The 17,739-nt window shown below is 42.4% G+C and overlaps 1 long non-coding RNA gene across 4 annotated transcripts in view; it reads right to left on the bottom strand.

The window, feature by feature from the left end:
• Window positions 1–17,739, bottom strand: part of LOC115292342 — a 370,178-nt gene that overhangs the window by 135,198 nt on the left and 217,241 nt on the right. For 3 of the 4 annotated variants that reach the window (XR_003908942.1, XR_003908939.1, XR_003908940.1), the window contains one exon: window positions 2,482–2,570. The exons of the other annotated variant lie outside the window; for it this stretch is intronic. This is a non-coding gene — a long non-coding RNA (uncharacterized LOC115292342). The remainder of the gene's footprint in view (window positions 1–2,481; window positions 2,571–17,739) is intronic. 4 annotated transcript variants of the gene reach the window in all.

The following is a 17,739-nucleotide window of genomic DNA, read 5'->3' as shown; positions in this document are numbered from 1 at the left end:
CACAAATCATGAAAGACTATTGAATACTGAAAACGAACCATGGACTGAAGGGGGAGGGGAAGGGGGGAAGGGGGTAATGGTCATGGTGCAGGGCACTTGTGGGGAGAAACACTGGGTGTATAATGGAAACCAATTTGAAAATAAACTATTAAAAATAAATTAATTAATTAAAATAAAATAAAATCTTGAGCCTTGATCATCGGATAGAGTTATCCAATAACATTTCCTTTTTCATTTAAGTCGGCTTGAATTAGGTCGCTTGTTACTTACAACCAAAAGAGGCTAAGCCCACATTAAGTACTTTTGTCTTTATGCTAGGAAGGCCAGGAAGACCTTGAAGGGTTTTAAACAGGGGACGAATGAGTAAACTTGCACTTCAGAATATCCTGTGGCTGCTGTGTGGGAACAGATTAGAGAAGCTCAAGGCTGAGTGGCAGAGAAGCATTCAGATGGTTTTGCAGGAGTCCAGGTGACAGCAGATGGCCACTTGGACTGAAGTCAGGTAAAAATAAGGCCCACTTTGAGCAATCACTTAACAGAAATAAAAACTACACTGGAGGAAAGGAACATTCTGGGTATACTAATTATCCCTCTGTGTCTGTACACTAAGGCACGTAGCCCCTTCATAGACTCACAGAGGCCGTGCTGCTGGCAGTGCCGGCCGCACACGGACAGGGAGCCCCTGCTCACTGCTTCTCTCTCTAATTTCACTCCTCCTCACACCTCCAACTTTGAATAAGCTTCTTCTCTCACCTAACATTGGCGTAATCCCCCAGACTCTCCCCTTTGAATTTCAAGGCCTTCAGCATTACACTTGGCTCTTGACTGCCCGTCCAGACCTTCTCCCCGGTTTTAGTGCCAGATCTTTATATCTTTTGAATCAACATTGTAGATCTCCATACCAAGACTAATTCTAGGTAATAACAAATTTAGCTAAGAGCAAAGGTGGCTCATCAGAGCATTTGGGTAACAGAGAAAATGTCCACCAATAAGGGAATTGTTACATGAATATGGTAATGTGTAATAATATACAAACTTTAAAGTGACTGCTGAGATATTGTAGGAAGACACAAATATTTTTAAAGCAATATATATTGTATGTACAGTTTATTTGTATCTAGATAAAAATTTATGTAACAAGGATAAGTGGATGTTCATGAAATGACAGTAGTTGTGTTGTAAGATGTTTGCAAAATGGAAATCATTTCTTCCCTCGGCTTTCTCAATGTTCTCTGATTTTATTTCACTTTTCAAAATTTGTAAAAAAGAGAAAGAAGGAATAGTGCAATCTCATCCTCCAGTGAGTCCCATTGGCTGGTAATCTATCCAACTCCAGTTTTATAAAGATGTATTGAATTAATTTAGACATCCCATTACACTTGCTACTAATGTTGCGCCCACTTTATGGATTTGGGAAGCAGCATCCTGGGAGAGTAATGTTAATGGAAATGTTAGAAGGGTCCACAATCCCGTATCTGCAGTTCTGAGATCTAAAAAGCTATAAAAAACTAAAAGCTTTTTGCAAAGCGTCTGATGGCAAAACTTGACCTGAACTGACATGAGGCTACTTTTACCACTTAGGGTGAATATTCCTCCATTTCCTTGCAACAAGATGAGTGTGTGTGATTAACAGGGTTCTTTCTGGTCCCTGATGTGTTACACAATAGGAGGTATATGCATCATATTACTTCCTGACCACAGTCACACACTGGCCAGCAGTGGAGTTGACGGTCGTAAGATTTCTCTGGGCTACGTTAGCAATAAAGATTACTTTGCTTCTCAACTAATTCTGCTTCTGGGATTAGTTGGACTTTCATCCCCACACCTCCTCACTTAGGCAAACTCCATATGTCTGCTCTGTCCCGTAGCCCTGATTTCCATCAGGCAAGTGATTCACCTCCTAAACTGGCCACTCTTTAAGGCGATTCATATTGAATGTTTTGGTTCTTTCTGCTTTCCTGGGACAGAACACTATGATTTACAAAGCGGTTTCCACAAGTCGGGCACACTGCTTGCCATGCAGTATCTTCTTTCATCTTCCCAACAGGGATTGAGGTGGACTTTAATATTTTAGTGTTCAGGGGAAGATACCAAAACTGACCATGAGATGATCTCAGAGCTGTTCCAAAGAGAACTACTGTTTATTGAGTAACAACATCATACAGGACAGTATTTATCAAAGTGTAATTCATGAATGGACATCATCCAAATCACGGAGATCCCTAGCCCCCTATCTAGAACAACTGAATAAAAATATCTAGAGGTAGAATCCCAGGATCTGCCCTTAAGAAACTTCCCCCAGGGAACTCTGACACTGGACAGGTCGAGCCTGGCCTGGCAGAATAGACATGGGCTTTGAAAGTGAAGCAGCCACCCAGCATGCAAATCCAGACTGTATCATATACTAGCTGTGTGATCTTGGCTGAGTTTCTTCACCTCTCCGAGCCTCTGTTTCCTTACATATAAGGTAGTACTACTCACCTTCCTTGCCTCATTACTTATAGAGAGGAAATGAGGTACCGTATGTGACATTTTTAGCATATGACAAGCTGGATAGTTCATGGATGATACTGAAAAAGACGAATAGAGTTAATACATAAAAGAATGAAGGAACAAACTAAAATCTGTTTGAATCTTCTGTTTTGTCTGCTAGCTATGTCACTTTGCCCGAGTCTTTCCTTTTCTAAATTTCCACCCATGTCTATCTGTTGACTTAACTTGGAGGAGGCATACTTAGAGACTCATTATCTCTCTTGTACCTTTAATGCTCCTGTATTTGAGCTTGGATCTTAGTTCACACAAAAACATCATCAAGTGAGATCAAAGAGGATGTTTGCAGGAGCTGATGGTGCAAGCCAGAGTTTCTGAGCCTCGCACACAGCAGTGGAGACGCTCTCAAGAAAACCATGAAGCTTAGACCAACCCTGATTCATAATGTCCTTGGCCATATAAATGCCAAATTCTGGGCCCCAGGAAATGGTTTCTATAGCTGATTTTGCCCATTTTTAAAGATTCTTTTGGTTATTGTTAGCAGTAGTCTATTCAAAATGCCTTAGACTTAATTCATGCAGTAAAGAAATACTGCTTCCCCCTCATTCATCTTTGTCATATAAAATGAGGTAATATTAAGGTCCCATTTTTCAGATAGGAGAATTGAGGTGGTGGCTCAAGACCAAATCCTCCCTGGGTCTATAGGCCTTACATCCTTGGTTCCTGAACCATCTGAGCATATATAAGCAATAGTGTTTTATTTGTTTGTTTTGGTCTTTTGAAGAAAATTGACGATTTTATATTACTTAGAAACTTTCAGGGGCACCTGGGAGGCTCAGTCAGTTAACTGTCTGACTTTGGCTCAGGTCATGATCTCATGGTTCATAAGTTCAAGCTCTACATCGGGCTCTGCTGACAGTTCAGAGCCTGGAGCCTGTCTTCAGATTCTGTGTCTCCTCTCTCTCTATCCCTTCCCTACTTGCAGATGCACACGCATGCTCTCTCTCAAAAATAAACATTAAAAAAATTTTTTTCAGAAATTTTAAACTTATTTTTTAGAGTACAGGTTTTGTCAGGATACAATTTCATTCCTTTTATCACTGAAATGGTAAATGCTGCCATTTACATGTTCAGCGGTCGGGGCTAAAATCCCCGTGGATCGACTTAGTTCCATACTCAATCTATGAATAATGATTTTCAGAAATTCAGGCTGAAACCATCACGAGAAACTAGTATTTCAGACCCTCTGACCCTGACTTGGTCTCTGGATCACGCCTCTGAGACTGAGCTTCTCAGAGTCTTCTTTTTTTATTGTGTAGGCATAGTGTGTATAAGAAATACCTCCGTGTAATAGAGAGGACTTCTAAAGCAGTTGAAGAAACAGTTGGATCTGTTTTATTAAGAAGGCTGGGCAATATGCTTTTGAAAAGAAAGCACAAGGTGTGAGGTCTAAAATGCCTGGGTTTGAACACCAGCCTCCACCCGCTTTGTGCATCGACTGACTACATAGCATTGCATGGCTCCCGTTGGTAAAAAACAAGCCGCAAGGCCACGCATGGAGTCACTCATGCTAACCACCACCTCACCAAACCGGAGTTTAACTTTATTGCAGTTCCAGCTTTGCCAGGAATGGAATCTTAAACCAGTCGACCAGAAGTCACATGATCAGCACTAGCCGAGGCATCTGCCGGTATGGCCCCTGCCATTGGCTAAAGGAAGTAACTTTGCAATAACCGACCTGCCTTTTTTTGCCAGTACAACTTCCTTGTGCCTGCTCCTCTCTTCCTGTAAAAGTCTTTCGTTTTATACAGCTCCTCAGAACTCCTTTCTATCTGTTGGATGGGACGCTGCCCAGTTCAAGTAGATTTTTGCTCAGATAAAGTCTTACAGTGTTTAAGACGTCTCAGTTTATCTTTTAACACCTTCTATGGAAGAAGTATACCACCAATGGCTTCCTGGAAGCAACAAATAAGACAGTATCTTCTACGGTATATTTTGCACATGGCGTGCATTATGTGTTTATTTTGTTTATTTCATTTCTGAGTCCCTTTACTTCCTGTCTGGAACCTGACGTTCCCAGCCTACAAACTACTGAGGACTGTGCTGGCTGAGAGCCTGGGCTGTGACCTTGAATGACCCGAGTCTATATCCATTTCTACCCCTTACTTACTATGTGATTTTGGAAAAGCTAACCCACCTCTCTGTGTTTCAGCTCCCTGACCTGTAAAATGGAGATAACAGTAACTCCCTCACAGGGATGTTGGGAGAAGCCAGTGAATTGGTACATTTAACGCACTTAGCATCACATAGTCCAAGTGCATGGGTAAGTGCTGGCTATCACCACCATCACCATCATCGTCACCGCCCTCTAGATTACACTTTCGAAAACTGGGTGTAGCTCAACAGACCACTACTGTGATATTTAATAAAGTATTGCTCCAATGCACCTTTGTTTCAAAAAACTTTCCCCCCAAAAGGTTTTAAATTATTCTTGCAAATTACCCATTGAAAGGATCTACTCGATTATTTATAAACACCACAGCAATTGAGAACATTTTTCACAAATCTGTCTCCTTCAGCCACATTTCCAGCCCCCACAGTACAGACTCTGTTTAAAACAACGCAAAATAAAACAAAGGTATTTTGACACTACTGCTTAGCGGTATCATGCAGAACATAGGGAAACTTTCTGGTTGTCGACGCTCTTAGGATCAAAGACGGTCTGTGGACTTCTGAATTTTCCTACCGTAATCTCAGGGCTAATAAAATCATTTTTTTCCCTGGGGATTCTGCCTTCAGTAAGGATTTAAAAGTAGCCAGGGCTCCTGTCTCCCCAGGCTCAGCCTGAGCTTTGCCCTTTATTAACGCTGATTTCATTTCTGATAAGCAAGAAAAGAGATGCAAAGTTCATGCCTTTTCAAAAGGCTAAACCAGCATCTGGGCCCGAAGGGGTCCCCCGCCCCTGCCCGTGTGATACCTGGAGTTTCATCGGTTTTTCCCCCTGCTTGATATTTGCGATGGTGTGAAGTGAAGGGGGGGGGGGCAGTGAGCCCAGCGGACTTGGAGGCGCGGGCATCACTTAGATGCCAGGGCCCCACACAAATGTCCAACAACTCTTGCTGCTGAGGGTCCAGCCCTGCCCTGTGTTCCTTCCCCATTTCTTAACTCAGAGGGACCGGCTCTGCCTTAAATTCTGCAAATGCCCAGCCGCTATTCAATCCATTCCTCCTTTTTTCTTAATTTAAACAATGTTCAGTTCTGTTGGTGGCAACAAATGCAATCTCCACAAATATATTCAGGGAGCATTTAATAGAAGTCTCATACTGGGCTTTTATTCTCTTAATCTTCACAATACATCAACATATTACTGGCCTGTTTTATGGATGGGCAAAGCCAGAGAGAGGTTATGCTACTTTCCTAAAGTCACACAGCTAATTGGTAGAAAAGCTGAATTTGAACCCAGGCAGACTAATTCATATGTGCCTTTGATGAGCTTCAGGTTGTGCCCCTTGAGAAGCTATCTCTAGGCACAGAGGGTTTGGGCACTGACTATGCCTAGAAAGACAGGGGTAAGTAAAACACTCAAGAGGAGAATGACAGGCTGCTTCTCACTTAAGCAAGTCTGCAAAGATGTTTTTTCCATTGATGAAAAAACAAAAATAAGAAAGAGACATGTGCTTTTGAGATAAGTGAAAGATATCCACATCCACAGACATAATTCAGACAGAAATGAAATGCAGCCAGCCTTCCATGAAGAGAATCATAGGTAATGTCTCTGAAGTCACAGGAGGCTCAAAATTCCATGTAAGGCAATGAGAACAGAAAGCAGGTATGAACATAAGCTGCCTCTTCCCCTCCACCCCCTGCGTCCCCCTCACTCCTAGACAGCTCCAGCCTCCTCACGCCTCCCGCCCTGTCTGTTCCCTCGCTTTGAGGTTCCGATGTGCTGCTACTTTTTCTATTTCTGAACCTGTCTTTTCCTCGTGAATCCAAGCTCCAGGTCACCTCTGAGGGAGACCCGTGCACTTGGCGAGACTGGGAATGGAGTCACCCCGAAGCAGGGCTTCTGCACAGGGACAGCAAAGCGTCGACCATGGCCGGAACCATCACTTACCGCGTGCCTCCCACGCGGAGCCACTCCCCTCGTGGGGCCATCCCCACCCTGACAGGCATTATTTCTCCCATTTTCCAAGCACAGAAACTGAGATTAAAAGCCGTGAAGGTAACTGCCCCCAAAGTCATGTCAGCCAGGATTTCTTTGATTTCAGGTCACAGACACCAGCTGTGGCCAACACACAGAAAGGGCCTCTGTTGATGGGACGGCAGTAGCTCCCTGTATTCAGAGAACCCGCAAACAAGACAAGAGCCAGACCACGCCCAGCATCAGGAGTGACTCAAACATCAAAATTCAGCGTTTCTGGTGGGATCGGTGGGCTCTACGATGTTTATCAAGCCTTACTCAAGACTCAGATGCTAGCGGAGTCATGGGCCTAGTGTGGCTGGGAAATGGCAGCACACCTAGGGTTATATTCCCATCAAGAGAGATCACAAAGAGGGAAAGATGTTCCCCCTAAGGGGGAGGAGGATGAGCAACAAATACAACCCATATCTCTGATATTCCAAAGTGGCGGAAACAGGATTCAAACCCAGGATCCTCTGACAGCAAAGTCGGAACACTTTTATGGAGGAAATGGGAGGTGGGTTAAGACAGCCGATAAGAGCTTCTCAGGGTGCAACATCTTTAATGAAACTGACAAGGAATAGAGCTAGGGCTGGGCACAAAGGAGGAGCTTGATGCGTTCTTGCTGCACAAATAAATGAAAAAGATGCATAAAGAACAGTAAAACTGACATTCTGAATCTCCTTCTCCCTATTTCCCACACTTGGGGGAACTTGGGGACACACTTTGTCACCCTTAAAGCTTATCTGTCTGAACCATGCATGGCTCAAGGGTCTGAGTGGAATGAGGAAGCTGAGCCCTCCTTTTCTTTGTGAAACCTAGACATCATCAGCCTGGCCCCCACGGAACTGGACAGAAAGCAGCCTGTCTCATGCATGTGCATTGAGGCAGACACACACAAAGGAATCTTCTTTGGTGGGGGGAAAGAAGGTAAACCACGATGCCATCATACACTGCCTCCCCATCTTCCCAGGAACCTGAGTGATTCTTAGAAGAAAAAGCTATGAATCTGGCATGGTATGCTCTCTTCCTAATCCAAAATCTCAGAGCCTGAAAGATGCAGGTCTAAAGGTATGTGCTGCAGCAAAGGAAACAATCAACAAAACTAATAGGCAACCGAGAGAATGGGAAAAGATAGTTGCAAATGACATATCAGATAAAGGGCTAATATCCAAAGTCTACAAGGAACTCACCAAACTCCACACCCAAAAAACAAATAATCCAGTGAAGAAATGAGCAGAAGACATGAACAGACACTTCTCCAAAGAGGACATCCAGATGGCCAACAGACACGTGAAACGATGCTCAGCATCACTCATCATCAGGGAAATACAAATCAAAACCACACGGAGATACCACCTCATGCCAGTCAGAGTGGCTAAAATGAACAAATTAAGAGACTATAGATGCTGGCAAGGGTGTGGAGACATGCGCACCCTCCTACACTGTTGGTGGAAATGCAAACTGGTGCAGCCTCTCTGGAAAACAGTGTGGAGGTTCCTCAAAAAATTATCAATAGAACTCCCCTATGACCCAGCAATAGCACTGCTAGGGATTTTTACTCAAGGGATAGAGAAATGCTGATGCATAGGGGCACATGTACCCTAATATTAATAGTGGTACTTTCAACAATAGCCAAATCATGGAAAGAGCCTAAATGTCCATCAACTGATGAATAGATCAAGAGATGTGGTTTATATATACAATGGAGTACTACATTACAATGAGAAAGAATGAAATCTGCCCATTTGTAGCAACATGGATGGAACTCAAGGGTATTATGCTAAGTGAAATAAGTCAGGCAGAGAAGGACAGATACCATATGTTTTCACTCATATGTGGAACAGGAGAAACTTAACAGAGGACCGTGGGGGTGGGGGAGGAGAAAAATAGTTAAGGAGAGGGAAGGAGGTGAACCATGAGAGACTCTTAAATACTGAGAACAAACTGAAGGCTGATGGGGGAGGGGGAGAGGGGAAAATGGGTGATGGGCATGGAGATGGGCACTTGTTGGGATGAGCACTGGGTGTTATATGGAAACTAACTTGACAATAAACTATAAAAGAAAAAAAATAAAAATAAAAGCCTGTGCTGTTACAGTGAAAGAGAAGGAAGAAGGATCAGATAATTGGCGGTCAGGAGAAAAACACCTTCTTGTGATACCAAGTTTCTCTTTTGGAGCTTCCTTCACTCTGGAGATCTAGGAGAGGACTTTTTATCTCTAAAGCACTACTTGAGCTGAATGTAAAAAAATAAACACTAGAGAAGCCATACTTCTTCTGTTGACCTCATTGATCCTGTGACCAATGGCATCCACAGGATCGTACATCACTGGGGTTGTAGAAACTTGATGTTCCTTTAGGTTCAAAATGAGACCTCAGCTGTGAGATTAAGAGGCTAGGAAAACCACTAAGTTCTTTTCTATCATTTGCAAGGTCAAGCCCCAACAGTGGTAGCTCAAAATAGTTCACTGCTGAAAGAAGGAAGCTGGTAAAACGAGCAAAGATAAGGGAGACCCCAGAAATCAGCAGCCACTGTCAAAGAAGTTGCATGTTTTCCTAGGTCAGAATCGAATTTTTTTAAGGGTCAAACATATTCTTATAATAAACTCCAAGCAAGACTCATATGAAGCATTTTATTTTTATGACTATCATTCAAAGCTTGACACACTTCTTTTGAGGCCTTAGCACAGGGCTTGGAAGAAATAATCTAGACTTCCTTTTTCTTGTGAATTAAAAAGTGTATTATGACTGCTCACAGAAGAGAGAAAAGGAATAATGTTCAATAACCTTGAATTATGTTTCCTTCAGCCTCAGGCACATCACAAGTTTTGCAGCTGTTTTCAATAATAAGAACTATAAGTAGAGGGAATCTACAACTTGAATAATCCAAGGATCATTACTATTTTTTCAGTAGCATGTTTTAAACCATGATCACAGCACAGGGGGGCTGCTGATAGACTATGTTCCATAGACACAATAATTAAGCTCCATGATGGTCCAGTTAGGGGGAAACTGGAGAACCTCGAGGATCTCACAGTTCATGAGATGCTCCACTTCTTACCTCTTCCTACATGGCAGAAGCATACAAGTCTATGACTCAGAGTCATTCAAAATACAAATGTGGGCAGAAATGCTCTCTCACTTGAGCTTCAACTGTTTCTTTCAAAATTTGAAAAGACAGGATGTCAATGAGCAGTTTTCATTTAAGAGGAATCTTGGGCTGAGTTCTTTGATGCCTGCTTTCTATTTTAGAACTAACTCTGGGAGCTTTGAACATAATACATAATAACATCTTGCTCAATCACCTCTGAAATAGGGAGAACAAAGTATGTTTTGAATAATAATAACAAAAACAGAATTATACTTAAAAATTATCTTAGCTAATCTAACAGAGACTCATGTAATCATTGAGCTTTAAGATAAAAAAAACTCTAGCTACACAAGATGCAGGAATCCACTTATTTGACAGATACTTGGAGAGCAGGTGCTATGAGCTAGGCCCTTGGCTACTGGACACTGAGGACATACTGATAAACAAGACTGTCTCTGCCTTCGTGGACTTCTCAGGAGGAAAGACAGTAGACATGTTAGCAACCAACTAATGATACCTTCCATGTCTGGAAAAGAGTGCTCAAGAAAGCAAAACAGATTAACAGGATAAAGCATATATTTTTTGATGCATGGTTACCAGAGCATCTATACTTTGATGAAATAAATCCTGGCTTTATTTTTCATGTTTCTTTCCACTGTCATTTCCCTGTTCTGTCATTTCAGCCCTTCCTTTTGCTTGTCTGAGCTGAATAAACATCAATAGTGACTGAATTTCTTCTGGGATGAACTGTCTGACTCTAAAGTAATCTCAAAGCACTTTAGTACTTTTTATTCCAGAGTTTATGTTTTAGGAAACTAAGACAAGAGTTTTAGAGTCAATGATTCCATGATGTACAAGTTTCATTGCAAACTTTGCTTTTGCAAATAAAACAACACAACTGAAACATCCATTTTCAGTAAGTCAAAGATAAAAATATATGTTTTCAATAATTCTAGTGCATTTTGGATATTTTGCTTAAAGCACTTCATAGAAAGTCACAAAGTCATGAACATGAAAAAGCAAAATAAGAAGACCTGAACAGACACTTCTCCAAAGAGGACATCTAGATGGCCTACAGGCACATGAAACGATGTTCAGTGTCACTCATCATCAGGGAAATACAAATCAAACCACACTGAGATACCACCTCACACTGGTCAGAGTCGCTAAAATGAACAAATCAAGAGACTATAGGTGCTGGCGAGGATGTGGAGACATGGGCACCCTCCTACACTGTTGGTGGGAATGTAAACTGGTGCAGCCTCTCTAGAAAACAGTGTGGAGGTTCCTCAAAAAATTAACAGTAGAACTCCCCTATGACCCAGCAATTGCACTGTTGAGGATCTACCCATGGGATACAGAAGTGCTGATGCACAGTGGTTCATATACCCCAATGTTCACAGTGGCACTTTAACAATAAGCCAAATCATAGAAAGAGCCTAAATGTCCATCAACTGATGAATCGATCAAGAAGATGCGGTATATATATACAACGGAATACTACATGACAATGAGAAAGAATGAAATCTGGCCATTTGTAGCAAAATTGATGGGCCTGGAGGGAGTCATGCTAAGCAAAATAAGTCAGGCAGAGAAGGAAAGATACCATATGGTTTCACTCATAGGTCTAGCAGGAGAAACCTAATAGGGGACCACGGGAATGGGAATGGGGGGGAAAAGAGTTGGGGGAGAGGGAGTGAGGCAAATCATGAAAGACTTTCAAATGCTGAGAACAAACTGAGGGCTGAGGAGGGAGGGGGAAGGGGGTGATTGTCATGGAGGGGGGCACTTGCAAGGGAGAGCACTGGGTGTTATATGAAAACCAACTTGGTAATAAACTATGTAAGTAAAAAAATAAAATAAAGAAAAAGAAAAATAGTAGCAAACAAATAAATTATAATCCCAACGAAAGAACTGGATTCATCTTTGGACCCATCAACTAGGAAGGGTGTCTCTGAGTCATGACAGACTCCATTTCATCCCCTTCGTGACAATATCAGTTACTGATTGACTGTTCTTATCGAAATCATTTCTTATATTGACAAACTCTTTAAATTTCTTAATACACTTTATTTATTAAAAGTAACTCAATTATTCTCACTACTGGCACCAAGGAAATTCTGGGAAAGGAATATTCAGTCATAATCCACAAACATAAATTCAGCCTGATACTCAATCACTAGCGGCTCTTTGACTAGAACTGCTAAAAAGCTAAGGAAAGCCATACCCAGTTTCTTTTCCTTTGATTTTCACAGTCATGAAAATACTACAGTCAGTGAAATGGCCAGGAGGCCGACAGAAGAAAACAGAGAAGAAAAATCTCTGTATAATCCATTGGCTGAATAACCAGTCCCCGGATTAGAGTTGATTGTATTGTCACAGTCTGCAGGATTATTACTTTATAAAAAACACTAGAACCTTCCTAAAAGTGAATAGGATTGCTGTGCCGGTAGAAAGAAAATGCAATACAGGCTTCCTAAAATCTCCATCTCTAAATGAAACCTTTTAGTCTCATTTCTGTAGGGGGAGAGACAGAGATGGAGTCACAGAGAGATGAAAGATCAAAGCCAAGGCTAAGGTCTAGAGAAACAAGTCTCAAACTGTAATAGAAAAGGCTATGTTCTGCAAGAAAACGATGCCTAATGGTATTAGCAGTACTCACATTCTTCAATTCAACAGAAAGTGATATTTGCCATTATGATATAAATAGGAATGAACACATAGCCTTCTCTTAACTGGGGACACTAAACACAAAATGCATATTAAGTGACATTAGAGAATCACCATTGATTTTCTGAGGTCTTACCCAGGCATGATGGTTATGAGAGAGTTTGTCCTTGGTTTTGAGAGCTGTGAGCTGAAGGGGTAAAAGGTCATGATCACTGACATTTACATTTAAATGGCTCAGTGGAAATAAATGTGACCACATGATACTGCATGTTGAATAAAAGGTGGGTTTGTGGGCTGTATTCTATCCCTTCGACTTCTCTATATGTTTGAAAATTCTCACACTAAAATATTGGAAAAACTGCAATAGAAAAATGATACTGTGGCTTCCAACTGAATGAGAAGGACAAATATACAACTAATTATAAACAGAGGAAGTAAGTGTCAAAACACAACTTTGGATTTTTGCTTGTTTATTTAAGCATTATCAGGGCTAAAGATGATATTCACCACCTCTGATTTGGGGGAAACAGGATTTCACAAAAGAATTGCTATTTTTTTAAGTTTATTTATTCGGAGAGAGATAGCAAGTGAAAAGGGGGCAGAGAGAGAGGGAGAGAGAGTAAATTCTAACAGGCTCCTCGCTGACATCGCAGAGCCTGATGTGGAGCTCAAACTCACAAACCATGAGATCGTGACCTGAGCTGAAACCAAGAGTCATATACCTAACAAAATGAGCCACCCAGGTGCCCCGAACAACTGACAATATTTTAATAGGCAGACAAAAGTTACAAGTACACTCCTACGGAGGGGCAGCATTTGGAAGGGCAACAAGACTGACGTTTGGGGACTGACACGGGTGAACAGAAGCTGAGTGTGCAAGGAGTTGAAGCCGTGGGGTTGAGGGGGTGGACAGGAGCCCAAGGCTGGGCTGAGGCTGGCCCTGGAGTACTCTGGGTGCCCGAATCCTGACCGCAGACTTCATATGCTGGGTGCCGGAGAGACCCTTGAGGTTAGTTCAGTTTGTCTGTTTTCAGCAGGAGAGTGAGACAATTATTTTTATGTTTTCTCCAGCACTGTATTATATGTATATGCTTTTAAATACAAGTCCAACAACACAGATATTTCAAGGATAACAGTTAGCACGTCCTAAATGTGCCAGGCACATTCTAAGCCTGATGTGAACTCACTCCACGATGGGGCAGGGACTGTTATCGCTGTTCTCATTTTACAGGAGAGAAATGTGAAGCACAGAAGCTGAGCTAATTGTTCAAGGCCACAGAGCCAGCAAGTGGCAGCGTGAGGATTAAAACCCAGGCAGACTGGCTCAGAACACTCTACCACACGGCCTCTCTTTGCAAGAGAAAATGGAATATAAATAGATGCTGCTACCCTTGAGACACCACCTTGAGAAACTTACCCAAGAAATGTTACTGAGCCTAAAAATTTGTATACATGTAATTTTAATGCTTTATTATATAGAAGTATATAATATAGAAGTATATAAACAATTATATGCTTATTTAGAATTAAATCAGATTATGGAAGTATAGAAATATTTTAGAAGTAACATAAATATGTATTATATTATAGAACATTATATTATAAAATAAAATTTTATATATAAAATATGGAAATATAAATTTTATATATCAAGAGAGGGGAGTTATAAAGATAATGCTATACATCTCTTTGCCACTGAAGCAAAATCAGACTACAATCTGCTTCTCAAAATTAGAGTGCAGGAAAGGCAGATGTGCCAAAAGGAGCCGAATTTGAATCTGGCCTGTTGTAAAAATGTAAAGAAAATAAAGTAAAACTAACCCTTCAGGAAGGTGTCCAGCTTTAGCAACTGCTGGTTAGTGCAGGCAATTAACAATGCCCACGCACCCCCATCCCACCTCCCCTCCATGATAGAGGCAACCATGAAATCCTCCAGAGGTGCACATCTGCACTTGCAAACATTTCCCTGGCCTCCAGAAGACAGGGCAACAGTGGACCTGAGATAAATGTGACCTCTTGTCCTGCTATCATGGACAAGAACTTGGTCATTGCCTATGAGTTGATGGTAGGGAGGACACCCCTGACAGAGCAATTCTTAGATTCTTCTTTGGAGCAATTGAATTTTTAAAAAAAATTATTAATATTTGGGTCTCCTCAGGCACTGCCCCCTTTCCTTTCCCAAAGTCGAACAGACAGAAGAATGTAGTGGGAAAGGAGATTTTGCAACACACTTCTGGCCTTGGCTCTGGGTTTCAAAAGTCTAAGGAGGAGGTGATTCCAAATGCAATGAGAAATGAAGAGAAGTTACAAAGAGAGAGATGGATTCGGGGTGGGGGGGTTCTCCTGAGCAGTGGGGAAAGGTGTCCTTCCTGATGGGTGGCAGGCAGACAGCAAAGCCTCAGAGACGGAGGCCCATGATGCTCTTGGAAGACCATGTCCTAAGCTCTGAGGTTCACAGCACTGTCAAAATTCCTTTCCCCCAAAATGGTATTGTGGCAGAGCCACAAGACCTCAGGGGACCACAAGTACAGGGACAAGGCATACAGTGAAGCCCCCCAATGGCTTTGTACCACCTAAGACCTTGAAGCTTCAGCATGACTCTAGGGAGAGGAGGAGTCTCATGAAGGCTGAGGCGAAATTTCCTGCCAGCCAGAAAGGTGGGTCTTCATCGTCCAAATTGTGTCGACTGAAAGGAAGGAGTTGAAGAAATGTGACATTTCTTGCTTCCTTGCATTTGTGGACTGACAGTCATACTGTTACACCTATAATCTTCTTGAGTACAAATATTTTCAATGCCTCATCAGAACTAACAAGAAAAATACTACCAGAGAACTGCAATATCTTTTTTTCTCTTCCCAAGAGCCAAAAAAATTGGGGAGAGGGGGAAGAAAAAGAAAAAAAACCAAGCAAAAGTAAGCACTCCAACCAGAGCAAAGCACTACATTCTAGTAGCAGTTGCCTATAGATGGTGATTTGAGTTAGAGCAGACAAACACTATAAACTATTTTTCTATTACTAAAATTGCATCATTAACAAATATGTCAGATTCTCAAGCATTACCCCCAATTTGTGCACTTTCAAGTGTAAATACCACCAAGGACAGTCAAGAATAATAATATTCTCTTTTTTCTGTGACAAGAGGGTTGAATCTTGATGAAGTGAAGGTCTTGGTGCTTAGGATCCCTGAAATAGGTCAGTGCAGCACAGAACGAAGAATAGAATCAGGCAGCTTAAAGACAAACACACACACACACACTGTAACTATATTGTGATTTTGCTCAAAGACCTCACCAAGGCCGAACTGGCTTTGCATCGCTTGATTCCCAACCACTCCCAGCCAGATGGAGCATACTGGGAGGGAAGAAAGAGGCTGCTGGCCTTCCTCCAGATATGAGAAATATACTAAAGACTGCTGTGTATTTTAGAAACCATCCTAAATCCTGTACCTGCACACAGAGATGTAAAATCTCATGCTTTCTTGGGCATCACTGGAGCTTTTATGATCAACCCCTTTTTTTGAGCTCAGTGATCATGGAGGTCCCTGCCAATACTGAGATGCTTTGATTTGGGGGAATATTTAATTCCCAATAAGTTAGAGAGGTTGTTAGAAGCAAGAAAATTGACGGCAGGCTATCCTGTTTGAAGGTGGAAGTAATAGCTTTCCTATTAAGTAGTCCGAGAAATACTTACATGCCTTTTAAAGGTATACCTTCACCTGGTAAGGCTGGAGTGGTGACCCAGCCAGCAGGCACACTTAAGGGCCCACAAAGCAGAAGAGAATTACCATCATAGTCATATAAGCAAACATTAGTCCCTGCTTGCTCAGGCCTTGCCCTCTTTCCCATAAGTGGTTGGCCACGAACACCCCTAGACCAAGGGCTCAACAGCCCTCTGGCCTGTTCAGAGAACCTTCTCTACCACTCCTACATCTGACAGGCCCAGCACCCCCTACATCTCTGAAACAGCCATGAAAGCACATGACCTAAGCCTCCCTAATTATCCCGATAGGCGTGGCCTGCCCCTACCTGGTTTGCTGCCCTACTTACTCCAAGCCTTCACTCTGGCTGTCTGCTGAAGGATGCTGCATCGTGAGGTCACCTGGAGCCCGCGTGGAATTCTGATAGACTGCCATTGTTGGTCTGGACCAGACTTGATCTATCTCCCCAAATGCTTACTGATCAATCCTCAAACTTCACTGGAGGGTCCCTGAATATGGATGTGAAAATAAGCGTGGCCCAGGACTGCTGCTCCTGCATCATGCCCTCCCCACCCCTGGCCCTGGGCCTCACCACAGCCTGAGTCTGATGCCATAATCAGATGAAACTTCAGGGTGTTCGAAGGAAGCATAAGTACATGGAGGAGATGTATATTGTTGTAGCCAGACAGCAAACTATATTTTCCAAAAACAGCTGCATCAATGTTCTGGATTCCAAATCTTCTTCCATTATTTTGACATCGAGAGTTCAAATCTATTCCCTTCCCCTTGAAACCTGGTAAGTCTTTGTAACTGCCTCGGTAAGTAGAGTGATGTGGAAGGGATACTGTATAGTCAGCTTGAGAGTCTGGCTAACGAAGGCAATATGGCTCCCACCTGGCTGTCTATCTTAGGATGCTCACCCTGGAAACACAGCCACTGTGTGGAATGAGTGCCCAGATTATGTGGAGGGGGAGTGCGTAGATGTCCTAGGTAACAGTCGTAAGGGTTAAGGTCTCAGCCAACAGCCGGCATCAACCCCCAAGCATGTGAGTGACAGAACCTTCAGATGATTCGAGCACCCAGCTATCCGTCATCCCATTCTTGAGACTTCCACCTGAGGCCCCAGATACCTGGGAACACCAGCAAACCGTCCTGGCTGTTCCTGCCTAAATTCCTGAGCCACAGAGTCCATGAGCATAATAAATACCTGCTTTTTGCAACGAGTTTTGGGGTAATTTGTTACACAGTAATGGAAAACCAGAATATCCATAAAGGATAATACCCTCCTTATCATTCCAACATCATTTTGCAAATAAGAGCTAAAATGAATACAAAAGCAACCTTGAAGGGTGAAAACTGTATCAAATGAGCATGCAGATGGCGCGAGCACACTTCTAAGATCTGGATGCATGTTTGAGCTGAGCCTCTGCCTTCTGCAACACCAGATGTGATGGTCAGAAGAACAAACACTTTCCTTTTCCAAAGACAGGAAGGGCAACTCTGGGACTGTTTCTCACTGTCCAACCTGAGAAGTGGCTCTCCACAGATAGGTGCATGCAGGGGAAAACCGGCTCTCCAAAAGTCACCCAGGACTTCTTTTGCTACCCAA

The sequence above is a fragment of the Suricata suricatta genome, chromosome 5, assembly GCF_006229205.1.
Source record: "Suricata suricatta isolate VVHF042 chromosome 5, meerkat_22Aug2017_6uvM2_HiC, whole genome shotgun sequence".
In the NCBI taxonomy this organism is placed as follows: Eukaryota; Metazoa; Chordata; class Mammalia; order Carnivora; family Herpestidae; genus Suricata; species Suricata suricatta.
This window is presented reverse-complemented; position numbering and strand designations above follow the sequence as displayed.